The sequence below is a fragment of the Lactuca sativa genome, chromosome 8 (assembly GCF_002870075.4).
Source record: "Lactuca sativa cultivar Salinas chromosome 8, Lsat_Salinas_v11, whole genome shotgun sequence".
Lineage (NCBI taxonomy): Eukaryota > Viridiplantae > Streptophyta > Magnoliopsida > Asterales > Asteraceae > Lactuca > Lactuca sativa.
Genome location: NC_056630.2, coordinates 96551013 through 96567219, shown reverse-complemented (window position 1 = coordinate 96567219; position 16207 = coordinate 96551013). Strand labels below are relative to the sequence as shown.

The following is a 16207-nucleotide window of genomic DNA, read 5'->3' as shown; positions in this document are numbered from 1 at the left end:
TTACTTCCACTCAGTACTAGGACTGCATCATAGGGATGTAGGTCAAAACCTTCGCGAACATACTTCCAATCCGTATTAGGACTGCATCATAGGGACGTAGGTCAAACTCACGAAAACATACTTCTATTGTTTACATAAACAGTCGAACTACGTCTAGGTTCAACCATGCTCGATCACAAGTTCATTTTCTTTCCGTGGAACAGAATCATGTCGCCAAAGAAAAACGATCAACCCATCAACCAAGCACCGAATCTTCAGATTGATGCGGCTACCTTTCAAGCTGCAGTCTCGGCTGCCGTGTTAGCTATTCTAACCCACCTTAACGCTAACAATGCAAATGTTAGCGGGATTGTTAACAACAATTCCAATCCAGGTAACAATCAAACACCTCAACGAACAACAAACTACCATGACACCCCGAGTCCCGAGACCAAGAGTAGCAAACGGAAGTTTTGGGCTAAAAAGAAGGACAAATCGCTTCGAGGGGCGAACAAGAAACAACCACCGGCGACGACCTTCACAACTACGACATCTGGACGTCCTACTACCATCCCTTCGGGTATACCAGTTGTCCCTAACCCAGCCAGAAAATATGCTGGAAATCTCCCAAAATGCATCAAATGCAGTTATCACCACCATGGACCTTGTCAGGAGATGCAGTGCTCAAGCTACAACAAAAAGGGGCACACCAAACGTTACTGCAAGAGCCTAACAAGGCCGATCAACCAATTGCCCAACACCGGTGTGAACCAGACTTGCTACAGTTGTGGCCAGGTGGGTCACTACAAAAGGAACTGCCCAGAGGCAGCAAATGCTGGCACAGACGGAAGTATGCTACCGACCACCACCGCAAGAAAGAATACTCCGGACCAACGCTAATGTAATTTAGGCATTTCGTTGTAATAGACTTATAAACTATCCAGAACTAGTGCAACTAGAGCCTTATCTTTTGCAGGATCCTGTTGGTATAAGGATGCTCGTGCTGCGTATACTTGCCTTTTGTAGTATACCTTATTTCGCAGCAATAGTCGTGTAGTTGTCTAAAGTACTGTAACTCTGTTGATGGTTGCACGGTTGTGTTTTGCCTGTCAATGTCTTATGTTCAAATCTAATGTCTTTAAGTTTCCGTATGATCCCGACATTATCATATGACTCGATTCAATTTGATCCTCACAAAAACAGCTTCATACGTAGATCTCTTTATCAGTAAATGTCTTTTTAGCGAAACCGTCATTTCAGAACATTGAAGTACTCATGCGAGGAGTACCTCATAGTTCTTTTCTTTTCCGAAGAAATCCCCGAAGTACTACTCGTACAGTACATCAAGTTCAATTCAAAGATTCATACGGTTGATCTATCACTGAAGAATGTATACATAAGAGTAATATATAATCAAGGTTCTACATGTTTACAATTGATGATTCCACTTTAACTTCTTTTCCTCAATGGGACGTGAGCTTAAAGAAGAATCAGTTATTCAACTACCTTTTCAATCTTAATTATATACGACTCGTATACACAAAATGGTGATCGTTGAACCATGTTTGAATTCTAGTATGAACTTCAGGACGGAGAACTGCCCAAGACTACGAGTATCACGTTGTCATGTGAACAAACTTAGAACCAAGTACGACTCCTGTAAACAGATCGCCCTACAGTCTAAACACCTGCGGAGATACAAGAACAGTCCGAACAACTTAGCGAACTACTCAGCAATAGAATTGGAAGACCAGAATTCTCACCGTTGAGAGCTCCAGTTTTATTCTTTCAGAGATCGACGGATTACATCATATGTACCTCAGATATCGAGGACTCCGTCAAGATTTTCCATTAGAAATCGTTGTCTCTGCCTCGCATAGATGAAGCGGTTGAGCAAACGCAAAGAAAGAATTACTTTCAGAAATGGACCTGAGATCTGAATATCACTAGTTTGAGTGTGAAGGAAGGAAGTCCGAAAGACTACCCTCCAAACTCAATGCGGACACTTCGAGTCCGTAGTGATACCCCTCGGATAGGGCCAATATTCCCATTATATTCATGAGCTTAATGAGTAGGGTACGCCATTCTTACATAGATTAGTTCGTCATTCCCCTTGTAACGACTTACTTATCTACCCTCGTAGTAAGAAGGAACCCGTGGAAAAATTACTCTCGGATATACTTTTCGCAAAGTTCTATGAACACGAGTTTTTGAATTGAAGAGTCAAAATTTCCTAAGACACGCTATTAGTGATATGGAAATTCATGAGTACTCTGTCAATTTATCAAAACCTTTGAGAATTTGTCGACACCAGAGATGCTGACAGGAATTCGCCAAATTCTAGGTCTTACAGACCTACTGTCATAGATCATCCAGAGCTCCTCGCAAATTACAAAAACCCTTACTACCTTGTCCCAACAGGGGGTGGCCCTTGATTGGGAAGTTAAGCAAGAGAAAGAAACCTTGGAGATTCCAAGTGAGAGACCAAGTTCTTTAGGAAAACTCACTCTGTGAATGGCTTAATACGCTTCGCTTCGCGTGGAAAGCTAAATCCAAATTAGTCAGGACCTTCGAGATTTTTACCATAATCGGTCCTGTATCTCACAGACTAAACCTACTCCACGAACTCAGTAACGTACATTTTACCCTTCGCGTCTCGATCTTGAAACCGTACCTTTCTGTTAGGACTCTCGTAAGCCCACTCGACGAGATTGAGATTAACGAGATCCTCGCCTTCTTGTTAGAACCGTAGTGACCCTCAACCGAGAGGTCAAGCGGACGAAGCAACGCCGTCGCCAGTTATTGAAGGTTCGTTGGGATACCAACCGAGGGCCCGAATTCACTTATGAGCGTGAGAAACAATCGATTAGGAAGTTTCCCACCTCTTGACTCGATCATTCATAACTACTTCCTTACCTAAATTCTAATTTCGGGACGAAATTCCCTTTAACAGGGGGATGATGTGACAACTCGAAATTTTCATTCGGTCAAACCCTAAAAGTCAATCACTCCATATTATAAGCCAAGTTCACTTTTACTTGTTTTTGGAAAAATAAGTTCAATTGATTATTTTAATATTATTCTTTAAACGAACGGGTGAAAGAAAGTGTCGTCTCGGGTTTTGAAATTTAAAAACCGCAAACACCTCGTGTCTTAGAAGTTCCCGGCCAAACTATTATGTTTGGGTTGAAAAATCATCCTAAAAATCCGTGAACTCATGCTTATCCATCAGTTTACTCCCCAAGACTAGCCATTTGTGTTTACTCCCCAAATACCAAAAGAGTAAACTCATAATATCCTTTCAAGTATCATCCTAAAACTCATTCAAGATCTTCAAACTTGTAAGTGTTCTAACCATTTCAAGTTGGTTAAACACTTAATATAGTGTTTGTGCATCTATTCATCCATGCATTTATGTATTTTGTCTAGATTTCCAAAAACACCAAGAACACACACTAAGTGTTCTTGGACTTTTAGCTCAAATCAAGCTTCCTAATAGTAAGTACTTCCATCCTTGAGTGTTATTAAGCTAGTATTACATTTAAACATCAAGAAAATATGCCAAGAACACAAGGTTTGAGGTGTTCACGGTCCAAGAATGTTCTTGGGCCGTAAACACCAAGAATGGCACCAAAGTGTGCCTATGTCCCTTGTTTAGCCCTAGTTTGATGTTTAAGCCTTACCTTGACATGTTTAAACCTTCCATTGATGTGTTTAAGCCTTGAAAAACACCAAAGACCGAAATTTATAGGTGTTTACGGTTTGGGGATCTCCCAAAACCGTAAACACCCTAAAGTGTGTTTAAATGGGTCATATTCCTTCCTTAGGCCTAAAAACTAACCTAGACAATTACCTAGTTGTGTTAAGGACTTGAAAACATGGAAATACCCTTTTCCATAAGGGTTTACGGTAGTAAACCCAAAGGGAAATGACCATGAGGCCGTAAACTCCTCCAAGGAATGTTTTTGTTGCCCTAGCCCCTTCCAAAGGCCAAACCACCAAGTAAAAGTGCTACAAAAGACTTGTAAAACCTCAAAACAACACATGGTTGCAAGGAGTAGAGTTTACGACTGTAAACCCATGAGTTTACTTCCGTAAACTCCTTGGGTATAGGTCATTAAAACCGTAAACTCCAAAGGAGTTTACCCTTGAACTCCAAACACCCTAGCATTTCCCTACAACACTTAGATGCACTCCTGAACACTTATAACACTTATACAAAGTGTTTGTCATGTCCTAGAGTGTCTTCACTTGTTTATTAGTTGTTTAAAGACTAATTTTTTATATACATATGTCCTCATATGTAATTAGGATCTTTGTGCGTGTCTAAGTCTTCACTTGACACCAAGCACTTATCTGACACTTCCTTCCAATCCACTCGCAACAGGTGAGTTCATACCTCTTAATCAATGTTTTAAATGTTTTTAAATACTTTATGGGGGGATACAAGTATAATCATGCAAGTTATTATATAAATCAAATGTGATTAATAAGCAGCATTCAAATGATTGGCTACTCATTAGCCGTTTTACCAAACAGTTTCCTTCAAATGTTTTTCATAAACACTTTATATGTTTAAAACTCCATATTAAACTGTACATTTTACTCTGTATGTTTCATTTCAAACTCATTTACAATTGTGTTTCAAACAAATGTTTCTTTATACTTAAACTATTTTATCAAACCCATGCCTTCAAACCGTTTTATAGATTGACATCAAGTCGATCTTTTCTTAAATAATAATTATGTTCAAAGGTTTTACAAAACTTATTTTATGCTTTTATATTATCAATTGCATGCCTATATATGTATAGATATATAAGAAATGTTTAAAAGACTTAGGAAGGCTATCCACCCTATTTCCTTTTCGCGCTTAAGATGTGGTATGGTGGGACATCGGGTATCCGTCCGAAGGTTGTTTAAATATTAGATATATTTTTATGTACATATATAGTCATAAAGGTCCTTCCAGTTCATCCAATGCCCTTGGGTAGCAAGGGTATACATACTTGTTCATACGTACCAGTTAAATTACTAGTAAGCTACCATATGGGTAGTTTAGGAAGATACTAGAACTATTACTAGAACACGATATCATACAATGAGTCAGTTCATTCATGAGTCAATACTTTCTAGATAGAGAGAACATACATTACAACTAGTACTCACAATACATTACTATACCTGCTAGATAGAGAGAACATACATTACAGCTAGTACTCATAGTATATTACTATACCTGCTAGATAGAGAGAGAACACACATTACAGCTAGCACACATAGAACGATTAACAATACATTAGATATACATGAATACATTAACATAATTGTGATCCACTATATCGGAGCATGCCTTCAATGTCATGGCCCGAGTTGTAGCGAGAGTCTCTTGGAGGGAGAGCATGAGTTTGCGTATAGATCTATACTGGATTGACTATCCTACACCTTGCTGCTAGCTACAGTCGGACCTGCAGGTCTGCGGGTGCCAATCATCATACCTTTTTACGACCTACATTTGTCGTGTTACTTAGTCGATAGTATGGTACAATTAATCACATGATACCTTAATATAAATCTGGTTTAAGGTAGTTAATACAACAATAGTTCCTATAATACAACACTACAGTACTACATTAATTTACCCTTTACATATATTTAGTGATCATTTCGCTTAAATATTAATGTACACAAACTATATTTTGTTAATGATAGTTACACTTGGGAAAATTACACACTTTTACAAGAAACAAACATATAAAATAGTTAAGTCTTAGTAGAAGACTACATTTAGAACAGTTAGGTCTTGGTAGAAGACTCCCTTTTAATATAGTAGGAATCATAGGGATTTCTAGGGTTTTTCAAACGTTTACAGTTGTTTTACAAACATTATCATACTTACACGAACTCTCTTTCAAAACATTTTCCAGTCTTTCATTACATGTCAAACAAATACTTACATACAAATTAATACACATTAATACTTATGATCTCACCAGCTTTAAAGCTGATACTCTCTTTCAAAATAACTTGTATCCTCATGTCATCAATAGACAGGTACCGATGCAAGGTTTAGAGAAGATGGAGCTCGTTCAAGACTCATCTTTCATTTTGATTATACTTTAGTGTCTGTTATAATTTGATAGAACACTTGTATTAAAATTATATTATTAATGCAATGGATGATGTTGTTGCTTGTTTACTACTTTTCATTGTTGTGATACTGTACATGATGTCCTCCGCCCCAGAATGTTTCCACCGTTCTTGGTTTTGGGGTGTGACATAGACAGGTACGACGACCAGGTTTTGTGAAGACGGAGAAATCAAGACTCCTCTTTTATTTTGATTAGTTATCATGTTGTCTTATACTATGAAAGAACACACTTGTAATCAAAATTATATTATTAATGCAATGGATGATATTGTTGCTTGTTTACTACTTTACATTTGTTGTGATACATTACATGACATCCTCCGCCCCAGAACGTTTCCGCCGTTCTCGGTTTTGGGGTGTGACAGATTGGTATCAGAGCATTATTTATAGTGAATTGAGTATATCAACCCTTAAAAGATATACTAACTATAAATACATTGGGATTAAAAATACTCTGACTTAGAGTTTATACGTCTAAATAATAAAATATTTAAGTAAGTATACGTGCCTGCATTCATACTAAAAACGGGGTCACAACGACAAGAACAAAAGTATTACGATTGTTAAATATCACAATTAAGCTTGGGGATGTATAGTCAGTCTTGGGAGTGGCATAGCCTAATCAACTATGCTGGTCCGAGGAGTGATTAGCATATGCCCAAGAATGGTTGTGATATGACAACAAGTCTAAAAAAACTTACCAACATTACCACAATGAGAACATTATAACAGAACCTAAGTCTAAAATACCATAGGGGTGTTTTGGGTTACCATAATTACTTACTTGAGAACTAAAAAGGATCTTCATTACTAAGTTGATAGTTGCTCAGTGGATACACTAAGGCTATATGTAACTAGGATGTTATAGACTTAGAATCGGTGAAATTTTTGCTTTACCCCTATTCCTTGTGAATTTGGAGTTAAGGTCACTTATTCGAAAGCCTATCCTGTGTTGATTACATATGATTGGTATGCACTTTACAAATAGCGATGTAACTAATGAAGATTTTCTAATAATTATCTAGATAGTTCGTCTAATAATTATTTCCTTACCCTAATTCTCGCGTAGATAACATGGCTGGACTCCATCCCCACGACAACCCGTACCTTCCGAACGAAGGCAATGTTGGATGGTTTGAAGAAGAACCTGAGAATGATCATCCAATCCCTTGGAATGATCACCATGCTGAAAACCTTTCGGATGTTGATAACTCTGAACCCGAGGTTGAGAACCTATCCCTGGTAGCTCCATTTCTAAATCCTAACCCTCGTCCCGCTTTTCATGGTCCGACGCTTCCTTGGGTAGAATGCTTGGAAACATGGAGCGAAGAGCAAGATCAACCTATGCCATTTAATGGAGACCGAAGCTTCTACAACGTAAACGAAGGGAGCTCAGTAGACAGAGTTCTACCAATCCTAATCCGTAGAGTTGCCAGAAACGAAATTCAGGGCACGACGGCTCTCCAACGTATCAAAGAGGTTAATACCAATGCAAGAATGCATACCATTCGCACCAATCGCCTTGATCACAAGTGGGAGATATGAGAGAAACCATGAGACCTTGCTGCAAGCACTAGCTAAAACCCAAGCCGAAGTCATAGAGCTCCAAGTACACCAGAAGGTGTATGAAAGATACCTGCTTGATATGGAACGTCAACTAGCCGAACTAAGGGTTCACCATAAGGGTGATCATCGCCAGTAGGAGATACCTTACTTCCTTCTTTGTTTTAAAGAACCGTGTTCCTGTCTATGTTCTGCATAGTACTTTCTATGTGATTACCTTGTACTGTAAGTACTTTTATTTAAGTCGTTATGCCGTCGAAGATTTTCTACTCTGAATATGATGTAAGACCTACAACAAGGTCAATTTCCCCAAACCTATTAAATCTTAAACATCAATTATATCGACAGTTGGCTAACTTCCGTGTCAATCCTTGTTCAAATGCTTTCATCATGCTTTCATTGGAGTCTATATGAAACCCCATCTAGTCAAGTTATTGGACTATGGTAATTTAACTCCGCAATCATTTCCAAGTCTCTTTCAAAGGTTGGATCATGTTATCCACCAACCAATAATACCCTGGTTTGGACGATAAGCATTTTGAGACCATTCTATTAATTTACTTCTACTCCATACTGGGACTGCATCATAGGGATGTAGGTCAAACCTTTGAGAACATACTTCTATTCTTTACATGAACGATCGAACTACGTCTAGGTTCAACCATACTCGCTCACAAATTCATTTTTCTTTCCGTGTAACAGAATCATGTCGCCGAAGAAAAACGATCAACCCATCAACCAAACACCAACTCTTCAGATTGATGCAGCTACCTTTCAAGCTGCAGTCTCGGCTGCTGTGTCAGCTGTTCTGACCCACCTTAACGCTAACAACGCGAATGTTAGTGGGATTGTTAACAATAATTCCAATCCAAGTAACAATCAAGTACCTCAACGAGCAACAAACTACCACGGCACTCCGAATCCCAAGCCCAAGAATATCAAACGAAAGTTCTGGGCTAAGGCTTAAGGCAAATCACCCCAAGGGGCAAGCAAAAGACAACAACCTGTGGCAACCTTCACAGCCACGACTTTTGTACCTCCTACTACCATCTCTTCTAGTATCCCAGTTATCTCTACCCCGGCCAAACAGTATGTTGGCAACCTCCCAAAGTGCAACAAATGCAATTATCACCATCACGGACCTTGTCGGAAAATGCAGTGCTTAAACTGCAATAAAAAGGGACACACCGTCCGTTACTGCAAGACTCGGATCCAACACATTACTTCAACAACCAATGTCGAAATCTCTCGAATGTGCCATCTATGTGGCGTAATGGGACACTTCAAGAGGGACTACCCAACAAAGGAGAACGACGCACTACTAGAAAAAAGGCCTTTTACGACACTCATTGCGCGTCGTAAAACGCTCAGACGACGCGCAAATGCACGTCAAGGAAGGCCCTGTCATAAAGAGAGACGACGTGCTTTTGCGTGTCGTCTATAGACGACGCGCATTTACGACGCGCATTTATGACGCGCATTTACGACGCGCGGTTATGACACGCAATGCGTATCAAGGAAGGCCCTGTCATAAAGGAAGACGACACGTATTCACGTGTCGTAACCTGACGACACGCATGTTAATGACACGCAATGCGTATCAAGAAAACCCCTGTCAAGAAAGGCCATGTCATAAATGAAGATGACACACATTTTTGCGTATCATAATTTTAAATGTTTAAAAAAATATTATTAATATATTTACTTATTTTCAAATTAAACTTGTATTTAATGTTTTCATAATAGAAAATAAAATATCATATACAAAAAATAAAATCCATTGCATAAATTTAATGTCATACAAATTAATCGTTCCATGGAAAGATATAACAAATCAATAGAAGTTGTAACAAAAATTTACAAACGAATTAGATACAAAAAAAATACAATCCATTGCCCCTTTGCTTATTCAAGATCAACCTGCAAGTAGCTAACTAATCTGTACAAATTCACCCTTGTTTCTAATCATTTATCCAATAATATTAAAATTTTAATTAATCAAGTTTTTATGATATAACCCTGGAAAGAAGAGAAATTTTATGATATTCTTGCCTTAAATGCACTCAGTAATTTTATGATATTCTTGCCTTAAATGCCTGGAATCTGACTGCCCGGATTCTTTAATCTCCTGGAACAAATGAATTATACTTTCTACTTTCAGTACAATATCTAAACATGTTATTATGAGTTACATATTGTTTTTATCAGTAAAAAAAGCATGTATACCTAATGAGATTTCAATTGAGATGCTAGGTGGCAACCTCACTGCAACCTCCTCATTCTCCTCCCTCACAACATTTACAATGTAGCGAGTTTGTGCATCACCTAACAGTATAATAATAGTTCCATCAGATACAGTTGCCCTAAAACTTGTATAATTTGTTGATTTTTCAAAGTAATGTTTTGTGATAAAATATATAGAAGTAGAAGCCTATAATGAACAAATCAATGAAAAAAGATTGCTATTTCTTGCATTTAACCTCATACTTTGAGAAACTATCAGATTTGAACTCCAAAAGCAACTTCCTTGCAACTCTTTTACAAAAAGAATCTTCCTGCATATTGCATATTTACAACTTCGTCATTAAACATGTTAGCAGATTCTGAATCTCTTTCTCTATTATATAGAACCAAATTCCAAGGAAAAGCTACGGCCTCAACATCTACACTTAAATTATTTGTAGCAACATCATCACCTGCAATTAATCTGAGAAAAAATTGAACTTTTAATTGACTAAAGCAGACAAAACAATTAAAATGTGGAAAGAAGACGAAAATGTAGCTCCAGAAACTCACCCGGTCAACTTCAAACCCCCGAAAGATATTCGTAGGTTTTAAACATGGAGGGGCATTTTTGGAAGTTTTTGTTTTTATTGTTAATTGTGTTGTAATGTTAAAAAAAGTTTAATATTTGATAAAAAAAATACAGTATTAATTTTTTGGTAGTGAGATGAATAAAATTGTTATAAAAATAATAGAACCATTCATTATTTTCATTTATTATTTATATATATTTTCGTGATACATGCTTATCTTCCGCCAATTTCTCAGCCTGAAGGTTACCCCCTTGTAGTTCAAGATTTAAAGTTTGATTGGGTGTTACACTTTAGATTCTGGCCTAATAATAATAGTAGAATGTATGATCTAGAAGGAGTCACTCCTTGCATACAGTCCATGCAGTTGCAAGCTAGTAATACAGGTAAAAGACATAAATGCCCTCATATTCATCTTCATCTTTTCTTTTTCTTTTTATTAATACTTGTGGTCATCTTCTTAGCTATTCATTTCTTTTTTTGGTTCAGTAACATTTAGTAGGTTAGAGCCTGAAGGAAAACTTGTGATGGGATTCAAAAAAGCATCACCCTCTTCTCCATCTTATCATGTCAGTCTTTTTCCTTAACCAATTTCTCGGTTGTATAAAAGACATAAATGCCCATACAACTTTTGTTTAAGTTGCTCTAATGTTTCTTGACTGCAGGTCACTGAGGTTTCTACTCATGAAGAACCTTCGAAGGGTAGTTTCGGAAATAAGTCTAAAAATCCAGATGGGACATGAGCAGAGGTTGATAAAATTTCTAAAAGGAAGAAGGGGGAAAAGATGTGCTCAAATAGAAAAGATTGGGACAGCTGGGTTTTTTCTAACCTGTTGAGGATTTGGAGTTGGCGATTTTTGATTTTGGAGTATTCCTTTGATTTGGTCGGCTTTATTTGGGTTAGACTCTGGGTTGTTAGTTGTAAGTTGCTCTTTGTATTCTTAGTGCCTTCAATGTAGTGATCCCATAATTGACCAAACCACCAACACATGTCGGATCAATCTCCGTCAATGCACGCAAAGTCAAGGCTGACTCAGACCGTACCTACCAGTCATGTCAGATTAAATATGAAATTTTCTATTTATATTAACTTCAAATTTAGTGCACCTTCACATATTTTTATTGCAACATTTACCCATTCACTCGTTCCTTTAGAGTTTAGTTATATATATGACTAACTATATTATCATCTATAATAATTAGCCTTAAAACTAATTAAAAGCTAATAAATATTATTATCGATAACTAAGAAAATAATAAATAAATAAATAAAACATATATTAAGATTATTAAATGAATTTTGCTTCCATTTGTAGAGATACAAAAAGTCAAATGAATTAAAAGTCTTTCTATATCTTTTAACCATTGAGATAACAAAGTTCAAAAGTAAATACGGAATACTAAATCATGTGGCTGTCACTTTAACACATATGCATTTAAATTTTTGAAGAGTGCTAATACATACGAGAGAGCTAGAGATACTTCTGGAGTCTGGAAGATGTTGATGAGACCTCGAAAACAACAAGATGAGCAGACGAGACCTTGGACACAGCAAGACGAGCATCTTGAAGATACCTGGCATGAAATGTTGAAAAAGGAAAACCACCAGATAGCTGATCCAATAGAACAACAACAACCCGAGAGTAGGATTTTGTACGTTATTTTCTAAGTTTGACCAAAATGCCCTTTACTAAAAAGTTTATATAACCATCTTCTGATGATAAAAGATCCAAGTACCGTCCATACAAATTGAATCTCTGCCAACTATGCACTTGACTAAAATACCCCTGCATCAGAACCTGCAAAATCAGAACCCAATTATCAATACAAATGTAATACTATAAACATTCAGCTTGCTATGAAAACCTTGACAAATACTAAGATAATCTCACAAAAACCAATTCTTTCTTTCATATGTATGTGTTTTCTTTGAACAAATGTTTGCACTTATAGATCACATACATCATTCCTGTACCTTTCTATTACAGTCAGTCCTTAACAGTAACTGACATCATAGGCAAAAGAAACCAACTGATAAATATAGCAGAATATGCTTTATGAAAACATACATATGAACATGGAAGTTTAAAAATCCATTCTTGGATCCGATACCACCAGTCATCAACAAAAAATTCAGAGAAACTTTTAAAAATCTGTACGTAATAGAAGCTTAATAGTGAGAAGACGGTCTGATGAAATGATTCAAACACAATCCCTAATTTTAAACGATGATAGCTGGGGTCCAACAAGAAAAAACAGAATAAAAGACTCAACTTGTAATGTTTTAAGTAATAGCACCGAAGCAACTTCTGATTAACCAGCCATAAAAGTAAGCAATAGGATCAGTCTCCCTTCCTTCTAAAAGAACATCCTTCTGTAAGTCTTGCACGACCACCAATCGGCTGGCACAGCACCGTCTGACAGTTTCCACACACCACCACCGTTTGAGAGTGGCTGAATATGGTTGTTATGTTGAAACAACCCTGGAACTTGAAATCCATGAAGAAAGAGTTCGGAGATTGAACAAGTCATTTGAGCTTATGCTTCCTCTTCGCCAACTCAGTTGGTGGATTAAGCAGATCAGCATTGTTTGGCAAAACCATCTTGTTTCGAGATGTATGTGAATCAAGAAGTCTTGGATATCAAAGAATAGAGCCGCGCAACAAAAACCTAAAAGAAAAAAAAAGAGAGTCAATTAAAATCCAAGCATGAAGTGTTAAATTGAAGAATGAGATGAATAAATAAATCAAGACCTTTAGCCTTCAATTCAACTAGACAAAATACGTAGCCAATAAGGAAAGTCGGTGACATGAGGAGGTGGCAGCAATGGGATATGTACAGGTGTTGAGCAGCTTCATCCAACATTCTTGTAATCATTGTCTAAGGAGGAAAAGTAGACGTCTAGACTGAAGGGTAAATATTTTCATCTAAATAGAAATGGGGTATTAAGAATTGGGAATAGGAAGTATAAAGCTAACAGTCGATGTGGGGAGAAAGAAGATGATGACGTCAAGAAGCAAGATTAGGGAAAAGAAGGATACGGAGGGAAGGAGAAGATGTGGGGTTTCAAATTTTTGGGGATTTCCTTTCCCTCTAAACACTACACGAGAAGATGCTCTCCTGCAATGGTTGATTTTAACCTAGATACAGTAAGAAATTAGAACACATCAAAGGAGTAGTGGGTCGATTTTTTTCATTTCCAAAAACCTAAGTGTTATGAGAGAGATTATGAGAGGTGAAAAATTAGTCTGGTTTTTAGGGTAACGAATAAGGTTGTGGTTTGTTGGTGGCGGCAGGGGAGAAGAAGATAGCTCCGATGAAGGTCAGTGGTTGTGTCTAGGGTTAGAGAGAGGGGAGGTAGAGAATGGCTTTTTGCGATCCAGATGAGAGAGTGCAGAAGCGGGGTATTCAAAATTTTAGAATTTTAGAGACCCCCCTTTAAAAACGCGCGTTTAGTTAAAAAAATATAAAGCGACATTTTCAGATGACACACACTTAAAATAAGCGCCTTCCGTGTTTTTAATTTTGTTTTGTTTGGCACTAATTCTAGGGCACGCACAAATGCGTGTCCTCTATCCTTCAAATTTTGGAAAATTGACATTACTTTTTAAGGCACGTGCAAATGCGCGTCCTCTATCAGTGTGTGTCATTATTTGCGCGTCGTTAAAGGCTGTTTTTCTAGTAGTGACGGTGAATCCAGAGGAGTTTGACCTCAAAATGGAAAGAGGCAACGAAGGACCCTACTATAGTATAGATTCACTTCCAATCGTCAGTATTATGTATGTCTTTTTAAAACATGTTTAAAACTAGTGCAACTTGAGTCTTATGTTTTGCGAGATCCCATCAGTTAAGGGACCCTCGTGCTGCGTATACTTGCCTTTTGTAGTATACTTTGTTCGCAGCAATATTCTTTTAGTTACTCTAAAGTATTGTAACTCTGTTAAAAAGTTGCATTGTTGTGTTTTGTTTGTAACGCCTTTATGATCAAACCTAATGCCTTTATTTCCAAGTGATTCCGATTTCATCATACGATCCGAGTCTATTTGATCCTCACAATACCAATTTCTTGCGTAAATCTCTTTCTTCGAAATCATCTTTCTAATGAAACTATCACTTCAGAACTCTGAAGTACTCATGCGCAGAGTACCTCATGTTTCTTAACCTTTCCAAAGAAACCTCAGCAAACCTCCCCGACGTACCACTCGTGCAGTACGTCAAGCTCAATCCAAAGACCCACAGTTTCAATCTTAATTATATATGACTCGTATACCTGAGATTGTGATTGATGAACCTGGTATGGGTTCTACTATGAACTTCAGGAAGGAGACTGCCCAAGACTGAGAGTGATTGTGCTTCCGTGAGAATAAACTTAGAAATACCTATCCTTTTCCCTAATTCATGAGTAGTCATACTTTCTTTTAGATCTTCACGCCATCTAATCCACCCCCAAGGTTTTGACATCATAATCAGTAGGAGTTGGTTAAGTCTACATCAAGTCGGCATCAAGTGCTTTGATAAAGCAATTCATCTTAACCTCCCTATCAAAGAACCTCTTGTTACTTACGGAGACAAATCAAGTACAAACCTTCGCATCATTTCATGTATTTAAGCTCAAAAGTGCTTACGAAGGGAATATCACACATTCCTTACACACATTGTCGATACGAGCCAAGAAGTGAAGGACATTCAGAACATCCCAAAAGTACGCGACTTTCCCAACACCTTTCCAGAAGAACTACCGGGATTACCACCACAACGTCAATTCGAGTTTAGAATCGACTTAGTTATAAGGGCTACCCTAGTAGCCAAATCACCTTATCTTCTAACTCTAACGAAGATACTGGAACATCCCAGACAGCTTAACAAACTCCTCAGAAGAGGATTCTTTAGGCCAAGTTTCTCACTTTGAGGAGCACCAGACTTGTCTGTAAACAAGAAAGAGCGTTCCCAACGCTAAAGTAAGCCTGGTGTACCACACTGACATTATCCCTCTCAAAGGGGATAGAATATTTTGTGGTGAAAGGCAATGCATCCAACCAAGGGCTTGGTTGCTTTCTTATACAAGAGGAAAGGCCACTGCCTATACCTCAAGACAGCTTAAGATGCAAGAAGTTAACTATACAACACATGATTTTGAGTCAGGAGCAATGGTAATTGATCTGAAGATCTGGAGACACTACTTGTAGGGTACAAGGTGTAATACTCTCACAGACCACAAAAACACTCAACACACATTCGACAAAGAGGAGTTATCATACCAGTGAAGTCAAACGATAGAAGCAAAGTCGTATCCCGATAGTGAAAGGTTCGCTGGAATCCCAAGCGAGGACCTGAGTTCAATTAAGAGCATGAGAAGCAAATAAAACTTTTATTTGTAGCATGATTATCAATTCTGCTTAAACTTTAATTTCGGGACAAAATTCTCTCTAACGGGGGGATGATGTGACAACCCGACATTTTGAAACAATATAATGTAACACCAGTCAAATTTAGCACAAAATTTTACTTTCTTAAAATCTTATTTGGGTTAAATAAAGTGGTAGGAATCGTATCAACGTCTTCGTACATATAAAGAACACTAAAATCCGAGTTATAACGAAGAAGTTATGACCAATCGAAGATTCTCGACAAAACCGGCAACACCAATAAACGAAAAACGTGAAGTTTCAATACAATAGTTTTTAATCTTAAGTATCTAAAT

The 16207-nt window shown here is 37.6% G+C and overlaps 1 pseudogene; it reads right to left on the bottom strand.

The window, feature by feature from the left end:
- Nucleotides 1–12727: 12727 nt before the first annotated feature.
- Nucleotides 12728–13186, bottom strand: LOC111893596 (40S ribosomal protein S27-2-like; annotated as a pseudogene).
- Nucleotides 13187–16207: the final 3021 nt, after the last annotated feature.